The sequence below is a fragment of the Ursus arctos genome, unplaced genomic scaffold, assembly GCF_023065955.2.
Source record: "Ursus arctos isolate Adak ecotype North America unplaced genomic scaffold, UrsArc2.0 scaffold_9, whole genome shotgun sequence".
Taxonomy (NCBI): Eukaryota; Metazoa; Chordata; class Mammalia; order Carnivora; family Ursidae; genus Ursus; species Ursus arctos.
Genome location: NW_026623111.1, coordinates 41,961,084 through 41,975,133, shown reverse-complemented (window position 1 = coordinate 41,975,133; position 14,050 = coordinate 41,961,084). Strand labels below are relative to the sequence as shown.

The following is a 14,050-nucleotide window of genomic DNA, read 5'->3' as shown; positions in this document are numbered from 1 at the left end:
CTGCGTTTTTGGAGCTTACATTCTGTGATTTGAGTGTCAGGTGAGAGGTGAGAAGGGGAGAAGCAGTTGGCTTATCACTTTTACCACAACGAGATACCCTACATGTGTGTTGAATAAACATCAAGCAACTGGGTGGGTAGGTTAATGTGACTTTGACAATCCAAAGGATTATTAGAGTTTTGCTTCTTTGTGCAAGAATACTTAAGGCTTTACCAGTACCCTGAGAGCCATGTGATAAAGGATCATCTAATTGACCTTCTAGCTGGGACAATGAGGCCTTTTTGTATGACTCAGGATCTCTTCAGCAGGAGTCACCCCTTCATTTTTCTTCATTGTTTTTAGGTCAACACCACAGAAGTGCAGCTGGTCTTTCTAGGACATCTTTCCAGACTACTTCCGGGACCAAGTTTCCTGGGTGAGTGAGATTCTCTTTTAATTATTTGACTTGGGAAAGATTGCAAAACAAGATAGGTGTGTGTGTGTGAGAGAGAGAGACAGAGAGAAAGAGTGTGTGTGTGTGTGTGTGTGTGTGTAATAAAATAGGAAAGATTGAGGCTAGAGGGACAAGTTATTTCTCTCTCCTTTTTGATTCAGATTTTAATCAGAGTGTACAGCTTATATTCAGGCAAACCCCCTGTAGAGGGCAGTGGCTGAAGAGGAAGTCACAAGTCAAGCCCTATGGAGAGCAATTTGTATTTGTTTAAATCCTTCCTGGAGTGAATTATTTCAGAAGTGGAAAACCATGCTAAAGTCTGTTCAAGAGATCATTACCAAAAAGTAAAAGCCAGTTTTTATCTTTCTTCATTTAATTACCAGCACTATATGATCAACAAATCTCTGGCCTTGCCTTCACTAAATGACAATGCCATTCTTCCAGTTGTTCAGGCCAAAAACCTTGAACTCAACCTTGATTCCACTCTTTCTTGCACAGCCTAACTACAATTAGTCAGCAAATCCTGCTGGTTGTGCTTCAAAATATGAAACCCAAATTCAACCAATTCAATGAAACCTTTGGAGTCAGTGCTTTACTAAAGACACTAGCCAGGTCAATAAATAAGAAAAAGAAAGGAAAGTTCTAAGGCCTGCAAAACAAGAAGCAAACTGTCATTATTTGGAGATAATCAGAAACTCCAATAGAGTCTAAGATAAGATATTAGAACTAATTGGAGAGTTTGGTAAGGTTGCTGGATACAAAAATCAATTTATAAATATTGATCATTTTATTTCCCAGCAAAACCAGAAGATTCGATTTTAAATGGCATAAAATATTACATTTAGTACTAAATCTCATAAAAGATATGTAAGTCTTTTTCAAAGAAAATGAAATCATACCGGTATTAAGAAAGACATATCTAAAATGAGAGCTATACTAAGCTCACAGACTGGTTAAGATGATAATTCTCCCCAGGCTGATTTATGGAATAAATGTAATCCTGATTAAATCCCAACTTTTTGTGGAACTTAACAAGTTGATTCTAAAATTTATACGGAAGGGGCACCTGTGTGGCTCAGTCAGTTGAGCATCAGACTCTTGGTTTCGGCTCAGGTCATAATCCCGGGGTCATGAGATTGAGCCCCGCCTTGGGCTCTGTGCTCAGTGGGGTGTCTGCTTGAGATTCTCTCCCTCTCCCTCTACCCCTCCCTCTGCTCTCACTCTCTTGCTCTCTCTCTATATCAAGTAAATAAATCTTTTTAAAAAATTTGTATTGAAGTAGGAAGGGTTAAAGATGGCCAAGGCACTCTTGAAGATGAAGGAGAAGGTTGGAGGGCTTGCTCTATGAGACACCAAGGCAACACAGAGCTGTAGTAATGATGTCAGTGTGGTATGGAAGTAGGGATAGACAATAGACAATGGAGCATGGTAGAGAGCCCAGAAACAAATCCCCATGTATACAAACACTTGATGTATGATTGAGGTTCCATGATACATCAGTTGGGAAAGGATGTACTTTATAATAAGTGAGTCTAGGACAAATGAGTAAATCTCAGGAGATAAACATGGGTAGTGACAGATAAGGAAAAGAGAGAAAAAAATGGGACGTCTTCCTCACTCCATTAGTAAAAAAATCAATTCCAGGTGGATTAAAGACCTAATGTGAAAGGCAAAAATAAACTTAGAAGGTAATATAGGAGACTACCTTCTCCTGTATCTTCTAGAAGGTTATATAAGAAACTACCTGATCTCAAGGTAGGGAAGTCCCCCCCCCCAGATATAAAAAACAACTAGAAGAAAATATCAGTACATTCTACAACATTAAAATTAAAATCTTATCTTCATTAAAAGACACCACAGAGTGAAATACAAGGCACAGAATGGGGAAAGGTATTTGCTATACATATAACCAATATAGGATTAAATTTAAAAAAATTTTTAAAATGCAAATAGAAAAAAAAAAGACAAGCAACTTGATAGAAAAATGGGCAAAAGACTTGAGTGGGCACTTCCCCAAAGATACTCAGATTACCAAGAACATACAATAATGTGACCAATCATATAAATAACCAGGAAATTGAAAATCAAACTAAAATGGAATATAATATTACATCAGAATGGTTAAAATTAAAACAACTGAGATACTGAGTGTTAAAGTTCTAGAGCAACTGGAATCATCGAACAGTGCTGAGGCAGGATAAATTGTTACAACCACTTTGGGAGACAGGTGGGCATTATCTAGCAAAGTTGAAGATATCATATTCTATGACTTAGCTCTTCCACTCCTGGATGTATGTTAAAGCAGGACCCATGCATGTGCTCCAAGAGATATAGACAATAATATTCAAAGGACATTCATGATAATTCAAAACTGAAAACAACCCAAATGTCTATCAGCAATAGAATAGATAAATACAGTGAGCCATTTTCAGACAATCCAATATTCTAGCGTGATTGCAAGGAACCTGATATAGGTCCGTGTAATATGGACAAATCTCATAAACAATGTTGGGTGAGAAAAGGCAAGACACAAAATTATGCACTGTATTATCCTACTTACATAAAATTTAAAAACAGGACAGAAAAGCAAAGACACAATCATCATAAAAGGCAGGTTACTTTCAAGGGAGAGAAGTTTGTGTTTGGTAAGGGATTTATATGAGAGACTTCTGGGGTCCCGGTGGTGTTGTATTTATTGACCTGTGTGGTGGCTGCATAGGTGTTTACTTTATAATTATTGTTACGCTGTATACTTGTGTTTATGTACTTTTACATATTTTTATTGCATTTCACCGTAAAAGTGTTAGAAAAGTATATTCATAATCTGACCGTTTCTTACCAAGTCATTCCTACTACCCCAGTCCAAGCCACTTTTGCCTCTCTACTGTATTATTGTAATAGCTTCCTAACTAGTATCCTGCTTCTATCCCTGTCCCCCTTACAATCTCTTCTCAACACAGTAGCCAGAGGTAATCTTGTTAGAAATGTAAGTGAATCATGTCACTCCTCTGCTCAAAACTCTCTACCTGTCTGCTTTCTATATGTTTACCTTAGATCCAATTTCCTGGACAATGGTTCTATCTTTTCATTTAGTTGTCTTTCTCAACTGAAAAAATAACATAAAAAATTGGTCTAAGCCTTTGATACTTCTGCCTGGCACAACCAAATGCCAAAACACTTGGAAAAGATTGTCAGAGAAAGAGAACTCTGGGTTCTTTAAAGATGGGTTCCTAAAAAGGTAATGAACTCATATGGAATCAATCTACTTTGAATGACAAAAATTAGGAATATAGAACTCTAAGAAACTGAGATAATTAAATTACAGTCTGAAAGGTATAAAATTAGTATGTTCAAAATGATCAAAGACACAATAGAAAGAATCAAAACCCTAGAAATAATGCACTATTGGAAAAGACCAGACAAGTTTTATAGACACAAATGTAAGTTCTAGAAAAGGCAAAAGTGGGGCACAGGGCATTTGGGTGGCGCAGTTGGTTAAGCTTCTGACTCTTGGTTTCGGCTTAGGTCATGGTCTGAGGGTTGTGGGATCGAGCCCTGAGTCAGGCTCTGTGCTCAGCATGGAGTCTGCTTGGGAATTTCTCTCCCTCTCCTTCTCCCTCTCCCCTGTCCCTCAAATCAATCAATCAATCAATTAATCAATCTTAAAAAAAAAAAAGAAAAGGCAAAAAGTGATTGATAACCCATTAGAGAGCTGAAGAGACTGGGAAGCTAAATCTGTGGTAAATACTCAGAAAGCAATGAATTGTTAGAGATGGAAAATGAAAGAAGAAGAGAAACGAGGAGGAAGGAAGTGGGCCAACCTATAACCAATAGGAGGCCAGAAGGAAAGACGAGAGAAAATGCAGAACAGATAAAATTTGAAAAGGTAGCAGTTGAGAATTTTTCCAATTTGACTAAAATTGTGACTCTTCATATCTAAGGAACAGAATGAAACTTAAGCAGAATAAATAAAAATATACATCTGGACCAGAAGTAAAAATGAGTCAGACAAAACACATATAGAAAGTCTTAAATGCAGCCAGAGAAAAAAGACGAATTACCTAGAGGAGTAATAATTAGACCAACAACATAATAATATAATTCAGAAATCAGTGGAATCATATTTCAAAATATTAAAGCAAAGTAACTGTCAATTAGAATCGACACATAAGAAACTACCACTCAAGAATAGAATTTTTGAAAATTGAAGGAATGTAATTTATCACTCATAAGGTCCTACTGAAAAAAGTACAGTCCTCTAGAACAAAGGAAATCAAACCCAGAAAGAAAGAGTGAAATGTAGTAAACGATGGTAAACAGTGTAATTGGCAAGTGTGAGTGTTTACTCAGGTTACTAAGTGAGCACTGATTTCATAAGATAATGTTATTGACAAGCTTGTATAAAAAATAAAGTTGGAATAAATTACTAGATAACAGTTGATGGGATGAAGTGGTACATTTCTTTTAAGGTCTTTGTGTTTGGGAGGCTAAGAACTACCATGTTTGACTCAAAGCCTGAAGTTAATGTTAAAAATGTAAGGTCAACTTATACTTAAAATACAAGTAGGATTCAAACCAGTCTGTATGTGGTGGGGAAAGGAATAAAGGAAAATATATAAATGGCCAGTAAGCATGGCAAAAGATCCTCAACATTGTTATCTTTCAGCAAAATGTAAACCGAAACCTCAGTGAGATACCACTTCACACCCAGTGGTACAACTATAATCAGATAATAACAAAGGTGGAGAAATCAGAACCCTCATACACTACTAGTGGGAATGTAAAATGGTGCGCCTACCTTGAAAAACAGTTGGGAAATTCCTCAACAAGTTAAACATGGAGATACCATGTGGTCTAGCAATTGTACTGCTAGGCATGTAACCACAAGAATTGAAAACATGTGCCCACACAGAAGCTTGGGCATGCATGTTCGCAGCAGCATTCTTCCTACTAGCCGAAGGTGGAAACAATCCGAATGTCTATCAGCTGATGCATGCATAAGCAAAAGGTGGTAGAGCCATACAACGGAATAATATTTAGCTGCAAAAATGAACGAAGGATCAATACATGCAATGACACGATGAACCTTGAAAACAGTATGCTAAGTAAAAGAAACCAGTCACCCGAGACCACAGAACAATACATTGAGATTTGGGGGCGGTGTGTGTGTGTGTGTAATGTATCACTCCCCACTCCCTCTCCTAGCCCCCACTGGCGCAGAGTCTGCTGAGCCTTTCAGTCTCAATTTCCTTTCCCAAATTCATCAAGCAGGTAAGTCATTCTTTCTCCCATGGGGAGGAAGGAGTGAGTGATGGGGACTGGAGAAGTACATCTGGTATCGTCCTCCTGTACTTTTTTTTCCTTTATCTTGGTAGCCCCTCTAAACATTGCCTGGTATGTTCCTTTATTCACTCATACACCAACTATTTATTGAGCCCTCACTGTGGGCACAGTGCATAGTAGGGAATAGAAAGACGGGGCTGTAGCCTCAGGGAGCTGGCATTTTGGTTGGGGGGGATGACAACATGAAACATCTGGACAGCTGCACAACAATCAGCTCAGCCCCTTTCGGTGTTGAATATTCCAAGTCTTGGTCCTGAAACTCCTCTCAGCTCTGTTTCCACTCACTTCTTTGGGGAATCGCGTGTCTCAGGGACTGAAATAATGCCAAGACCTCAACCTTTCCCTTGAATTAGTCTAGTCTATCTAATTTTAAAAATGAATATTTAAAAGTCATCTTAAATTCATCTCTAAAAGCAATTTCTTCCCTCCCTTCTTTTCCCCATGCAAATCTATTCATGTCTCAGTTTTCCCAGGAGGTGGTTATCTCCATTGCTCAAAAAATCTCGATCTTATCTTGTCTTCTCACACACCACATCTAATCTACCCGAAAATCCTGCAAGTTTCACCTTCAAAATATGTCTGGAACTTGATACCATTTCAGTATCCCTGTGACTATCATTCTTGTTCAAGTTCCCATCACTTCCTGGCTGCCTGGATTATTATAATAATCTTCTAATTCCTGCTTCTGCCTTAGTCCCTAAGGTCTATTTCCCTACAGCAGCTGGAGTGAGTCCTTCCAAAGGTGAAGTCAGTTCATGTTACGCCTCTGCGATAACCCTCTAGTGGCTTTCCTTGTGCTTAGAGCAACACCCAAAATCCTTACAGTGGCGTCCTTGGTCCTCCCTGATCTGGCCCCTGCTACCTCTCTGACTTCATCTCCTCCTCCTCTCGCCATGCCCCCCCTTCACACTGGCCTCTGTGATGCTTCTCAAACCGCTAAGCAGGGTCCTGCCTTATGGCCTTTGTGTTTTCGTTTCATTTGACCAGGCAGCTCTCCCCCAGTTATCTGCATGACCGCGTCCCTCCATTCCTTTGGGTTCCCACTCAAAATTAAGGGATACCACCCTGTATAAAATAGTACCTCCTTCCTTTGCACTCCCTCCCCCAGTATGCCCCACATCATTTATTACAGTCTGATATACCATGTATTCCATCATTTATGTGTTTATTTTCCGTCTTTCCCCACAAAAATAAATGCACCAGGGGGTAGCAATTGTTTTATTTCCTATTTTTCTAATTCCCGTGTCACTGCCTGCCATATAGGTACTCAATGTATATTGTTGAATGATTGGATAATGAATCATTCCGTATCTGTTCAAGACATCAATACAAGAAATGTAAGGCAGTGCACACTTCATTGCCAAATCAATGGTATAGAAATTAATATTTTTGCATATTATTTTCATTATTATTACATTCCAGTAATTATATGCAACAACTATCTGTCCATTGTTACATAAAACAGCAGGATTGATGTGCTATTATTTTATTTAGGTTAATAACAAAACCTGACATGAGTAATGGATAAAACATGAGGAAATGGGACAATTGAAAGGAAGAGAGTGGGAGTTAAACTTTCCTTCCTATATGACTTACATCATTTAAAAAAATTCATTTCATTAATGTGCTTCCTATTCCACTTGGTATGTTCAATTTATATAACACAGAAATTCATTTCCTAAGTTAAATCTACATTTTCCAGTTGGCATAAAAAGGCATAATGTCTTATGAGAGAAAACATTTGGGTCATATGCACATCTGTTAGTAAAAATCTTTACAAAAATGAGTGAAAATATTTTAACGACATCTGCTCCTTGGAATTCCTTGCCAATATTATTTTACCTGGAACCCCCTTTTTCTATGCAATGGATTATATTCTCACCACCAAAGTTGGTATCTATATGTATTTTCTTTTAACAATGTGCTTAATTACAAAGGGGTTTTGACATAAAAGCACTACTAATTTTAGACACGGTCCTACTTAAGTGTTTTCCTGAATTTCTTTACATTGTTACCAGACAATGTAAAGAAGGGAACATTTCCTGAGGTATAGAACCTGATCAACAGAAACTAATCTGCTCGTTCACCACATATTATTCAAAATCCTTCTGCGTGCTAAACATAATGCGAAGAGCTTGACATTCAAGGAATGAATAAGACCATCTTGCAAGGAGCTGGGTTATAAACTAAAACTCCTTCTTCTACCTTCTTTCTTATCCTGAAGGAATCTGTCTCCTTTAAACTGTTCTTGGCCATTTGCAAGGACGCAGCCTTGAGAAGGCAATGGGGACTATACGCTACTGACCCAGTAAAAGCTGGGAAAAAACCCCTCTTGTAAACCTGGCCTAACTCCTACCAAGGTAAACATAAAACCTCACAACTAATGGTCTCTCCTCAGTTCCTATTCCCTGAAACATCACATGTGTCTTTCAACAAAAAATTACGAGGCAAGAAACAACAACAAAGCAAGCAGTACACAAGATTCAGATATGGCAGAGTTTTTGGAATTTAAATTCCTGGAGGCCAGGAATTTAAAATAACTATGTTTTATGGTATCCAATGAAAAAAAGTGGATAACATGCAAGACCAGATGGGTAGGTGAAGCAGAGAGAGGGAGACTCTAAGAATTCAAAAGAAATGCTGTAAGTCAAAAACAGGGTAACAGAAATGAAAAATACCTTGAAAGGGCTGATCATTAAACTGGACATGGCTATGGAGAGAATCAGTGAGTTTGAAGATACTTCAATAGAAACTTCCCAGATTGAAATGCAAACAGAAAAAGAGAATGGAAAAATTGAACAGAATATCAAAGAACTGTGGGAGCAATTACAAAGAAGTTGATCTATGTGTAACGGGAATATCAGAGGGAGCAGGAGGAGAAAGGAGCAGCAAAAATATCTAATAATAATGGCTGAGAATTTTCAAAATTAATGACATTCAGATCCAGAAAGCTCAGAGAACATCAGCAGGATAAGTACCAAAAAATCTACACCCTAGCCATATTGGATTAATGTTGCAGAAAATCAGAGACAGAAAAAATCTTGAAAACCTATAGAGGAACAAGGATAGGAGTTATGCTGGATTTCTAAAAACTGGAGGCAGCCAAGATGTCTCTCAATAGGTGAATGAATGAACAAACCATGATACATCCATACAATTGCATAGGGAGGAGTAATAAAAAGAAATGAGCTATCGAGCCCCCCAAAGACATGGGTGGATAAGAAATGACTATGCTGAGTGAAAGAAGCCTACATACTGAGAAGGCTACATATTGTGTGATTTTAACCATGGGACATCATTCTGAAAAAGACAATTATAGAGTGTAAAAAAAAAAAAAAGCAGTTGCCAGGGGCTTGGCAGGTGAGTAGGGAGGGATGAATAGGTGGAGCACAGGGAAGTTTTAGGGTGATGAAACCATTTGTATCATGCTGTAATAGTGGGTACATGACATGCATTTGACGCAGTCCGTAGAACTGTACAGTGCAAAGAGTGAATACTGATGGAAACAGGATTTAGCTAAAATCTGAAAAGGAAAAAAAAATTGTTCTTAGTGACTCAGTGATTGGAATGCACATTATTGATTTCAAACTCTGGCCTTTTTTCATGCTCAAAGGATGTTATTTGTAGGAATGGTTTAGGTCCAGGTTTTGTATGTCTTATGTAGTGACTTACAGTGAATTTTGTACATGTGCCGAAGAATACCTTAGAATTCTGTTACAAATATCATTGAAGACACGATATAGTCTTATGTATTTATAATAATATTTTGTTTTATGCCAGTGAAGCAGCAGTCTGTTTTATTTTTACTCTGAGAGGGAAAGATACGCAGGAAGATACAGTGTTGGTGCGGTATTTGGCAGTTTCAAGACCCCCAGGCAATCAGACTTTAGGACAGCCAACTAGATAACCATGAACAAGCCACATTACCACTCTGGGTCTCAGTTTGCTCATTTGTAAAACAAGGGGCCTGGATTGTTTCAAAAGAAGAGTGCCCTGGGGATTTTGCTAAAATATAGATTCCTATTCAGTAGGTGGGGGATGGGGCCTGAGTTTCTGCATTTCTAAGAAGCTCTCAGGTAAGGAACACCCGCCCTGCTGATCCATGGCCCACATTCTGAGTGGTGAAGGCGAGATCATCATTGTCAAATAGAAAAATAAGGTGAGGTACATGTTTAATTTTAAATGTCTAGAAGCCACATTAAAAAGGTAAAAATAAATAGGTAAAATTAATTGTGGTAACATTTTAACCCGATAGAATCAAAAATATTTTTGTAACATCAATATAAAATGATGAATAAGATATTTAATATTTTTTCCATATTAAGTCTTTGAAATCTGGTGTGTACACATCTCAGTTTGGACTAGTCATATTTCAAGGGCTCAATAGCAACGTGTGTACCAAGTAGGACCACAGGGCTAGACCATCTCCGCTGCCCAATTTAGCACTGATAGCATTATCTCACAATTCAGGTCTACTTTCTAAGTAGAATCCTGCCTCCAGGTGGCGCTAATGTACTTTGTTTCGTCCTTGAAAACGTTTTTGCGTGCGGGAGAGCACTACAAAGGCCACTTGAACACTATTTATTTACTCATGTAGTTTCTTCTCTTCATTGATTCATTTCATAATTTATGTTTACAGGGAATATTAATGGTAAGCATATTATATTCTCTGTGAGTTTGTCCAATAACTAACATCCAACAAAATTATTGGTAATTATGCCAAAGTGAATTATGGAAGAAATACATAAAATCACTGTTACCCATTCTTGGAAGGGCGAGCTATAGAAGATTGATGTCTGATTATATAATATTTTTAGACATAGTATGGTGACCAGCTCTTTAATAGAGGACAAGTGGAAATAGGAGAACTGCTGACTTTATTACTTGCTGATTTAAATAGTTACTTTGTGACATTGTTCTTATATGAAGAGGAGGAAAATATTTCTCCTTCAGTTTTATCTAGTACAGGATGACTAGCACTTTGCATTGGTGGTTTTACATGCTGAATTTTCTGAAAGGGAAATGATGAATACAAAAATTAATTTTCAATTTCAACCCTGTAATTTTGTCTATATTTTAGTCATGCTATACCTGGGAGATTACATTTTCTGGAAGAATAATTTTAATACTTAGGCTTAGTTTTAAGAAGATATGCCCAATCTCCAATTTTTTGAAAGCTTTGTATTATTTCTTTTGAGTGTGTCTCTAATGATAACAAAAATATGTCAGGTATGGTGAACAAGGGGTTTAAATGTGTTAACAAAAAAAAAAAAATGTTAACTCATCTTCACAGTTAACCAGTAAGATAGATACTTTCATTATCCCCACATTTCAAGAGAGGAAATAGGTGCTCTGGGGATTCAAGAACTTGCGCTGGGCACATGACCATTAGGAGGTAGAGCATGGGGGCACCTGGGTGGCTCAGTTGTTTAAGCATGCAACTCTTGGTTTTGGCTCAGGTAAGATCTCATGGGTCGTGAGATGGAGCCCTGAGTTGGGCTCCATGCTCAGCAGGGAGCCGGCTTGAGATTCTCTCTCTCTCCCTCCCCCAAACTTAAAAAAATTTAAGGTAGTGGAACACGAATTCAAATCTAGTCTGTTGGGCCCTACAGTTCATTTCCATAACTACTACACTACTTGAAGAAACTCTTTTCCTCTATCTTAAGCTGAATTTGAGGAAGAGGGTTGTCTTTTGTAATGATAAAAGCTAACATATTTAAAATAAGATCAGAGAGCAAAAATTCCAGGTACTTTTGCTCTTAGTTCTCATGACTCTTTAATGACAACCTCAGCCAAGTCATTGAAACTGTATTTCTCCATCTATAAGACATGAACAAACACTTCTCTAAAGAAGACATACAAATGGCCAACAGACACACGAAAACATGCTCTACATCACTGGGCATCAGGGAAATACAAATCAAAACCACAATGAGATACCACCTCACACCAGTCAGAATGGTTAAAATGAACAGGTCAGGAAACGACAGATGTTGGCGAGGTTGCGGAGAAAGGGTAACCCTCCTACTCTGTGGGTGGGAATGCAAGCTGGTGCAGGCAGTCTGGAAAACAGTATGGAGGTTCCTCAAAAAGTTGAAAATAGAGCTACCCTACAACCCAGCAATTGCACTACTGGGCATTTACCCCAAAGATACTAATGTAGTGATCCGAAGGGGCACCTGCACCCCAATGTTTATAGCAGTAATGTCCACAATAGCCAAACTATGGAAAGAGCCCAGATGCCCATCGACAGCTGAATAGATAAAGAAGAGGTGGTATATATATACAATGGAATACCACTCAGCCATCAGAAAGAATGAAATCTTGCCATTTGCAATGATGTGGATGGAACTAGAGGGTATTACGTTAAGTGAAATAAGGCATATCAGAGAAAGATAATTATTATATGATTTCACTTATACATGGAATTTAAGAAACAAAACAGATGAACATAGGGGAAGGGAAGGAAACATAAAATAAGATGAAATCAGAGAGGGAGACAAACCATAAGAGACTCTTAATTACAGGAAACAAACTGAAGGTTGCTGGAGGGGGGGATGGGGTAACTGGGTGATGGGCATTCAGGAGGGCATGTGATGTAATGAGCACTGGGTGTTACATGCAACTGATGAATCACTAAACTCTGCCTCTGAAACTAATAATACACTGTATGTTAATTAATTGATTTTAAATTAAAAAAAGAAAGAATAGGAAATCTCTTTCATGGCTGTATAGGTTGAATTCATGATATGATTTCTGACAACTCACATCATAATATAAATTCCTCCCATATAACCGTTGTAAAAATATATGCATTATATTGTATCACGCATGGATTTCCCAGCAGTTTTTATGTGCTGTTTTTGATGCATATAATACAAAATGGTGTGTGTGTGTGAGAGAGAGAGAGATAGAATTCAGTTCAAATCCTTTCTTTGTGGCCCCCTGGCACTGTCACCTTGGGTAGCTTAGTGAAGGTCTCTTGGAACATACATTTCCTCACCTGAAAATTAGAGTTGATATATTTTTTTTCCTGAGGATATGTCATAAGAATTAAGTGAGATGATATATGCAAAGTCTGTGGCATAACTTAATACTCAATAATGTTAATTTTGTAGACTAAGAGAATTATCAATAAGCTACATTCATGCGTGCTGACTTTACTTTTTAGGGAAACTTGATATCCAGTGACAAATGGAACACAGAAGTGAGGCTACTCCTCAGACAAAGAAAGTCTACTCCCCCCAGGTCCCCTAATTCTCCATTTTTTGATGGAATTGGGCCAAGTTCATCTAACTTATGCAGCAAACTGCTTTAGTTCTTTGCTTTGGTGGTGAAAACCAGTCTGTTAAGTAATTTTGTTGAAGGGCTTATGAAGACATTATGGTACTTGGCTTCCTATCTTATCCTAGTCGCCTGGATGAAAAATCTGTCTTTCCTTCCTATCTTTCAGACAAAGGATTTATAACTACTTTAGCATATTACGGAAGCAAAGAGACACTATGGAAACGTGTCTTTGGGCTGACTTTCGCAGGTTCTGGTTTGGATGCCTTGCATTAGTTTCGCAGGAGGAAAAAGATACATTGTTTTTAAAGGGTCAACATTTCCCGATACAAAAGGGATTCTTTTCTTTTTGATTTGTTTTTTCTTTTCTTCTCTTTCTCCCTCTTCCACTTCTTTCTCCCACCCCCTTCCACCTTTTTCTTCTCCGTGTGTGACTACATCTGAGAACACATCAATCTTAAAACTTTTCACTAGGTTCTTGAAAACCAGCCCAAATGATTTTTCCTCATCAAATTCCCTCTTTTGTTGCTGGCCAGGAACAAAGCCACCTAAGCCAAGCAGTCACAGTTCACTACACACATACGGAGAAGGAAAATCTATTTTAATTCCCCAAAGATTAAGGGACAGTCTGCTTCTGATACTGGAAGGGGGTCCTGGAAAAAACGATTCAGGGACAGAACATGATCTCAGAATAGCCTCCAAGGATTCAGAAGATGCCCAAACAAATATGGAGTCTGAGAATTTCCCCGTGTTGTGTGTTTGGAAAAGGAGTGGAGAGCTGGAGAAAGGGGGAGAACTTTATCAAGTAGAAAGACAGACAACGGCCCTGACGTGAATGCTATCTTAGAGCAGACAGGGAGATTCAACCGTGATAGTTTTGGATTCTGTACAAGGTTGAATTGAGAGAGAATTTTCCCACGGAGGAAGCTGGTCTCTTCTATGGAGTAGCCACAAAGTAGATAGTGACATGGGATGAAGTGGGAGTGGGAG

The 14,050-nt window shown here is 38.2% G+C and overlaps 1 protein-coding gene across 3 annotated transcripts in view; it reads left to right on the top strand.

Moving 5' to 3' along the window:
• KDR (kinase insert domain receptor) overlaps positions 1-14,050 on the top strand; it is a 180,692-nt gene that overhangs the window by 980 nt on the left and 165,662 nt on the right. For all 3 annotated transcript variants that reach the window (XM_057309528.1, XM_057309526.1, XM_057309527.1), the window contains exon 2: positions 343-415. The gene's annotated coding sequence lies outside the window, so the exon portion shown is untranslated. The remainder of the gene's footprint in view (positions 1-342; positions 416-14,050) is intronic.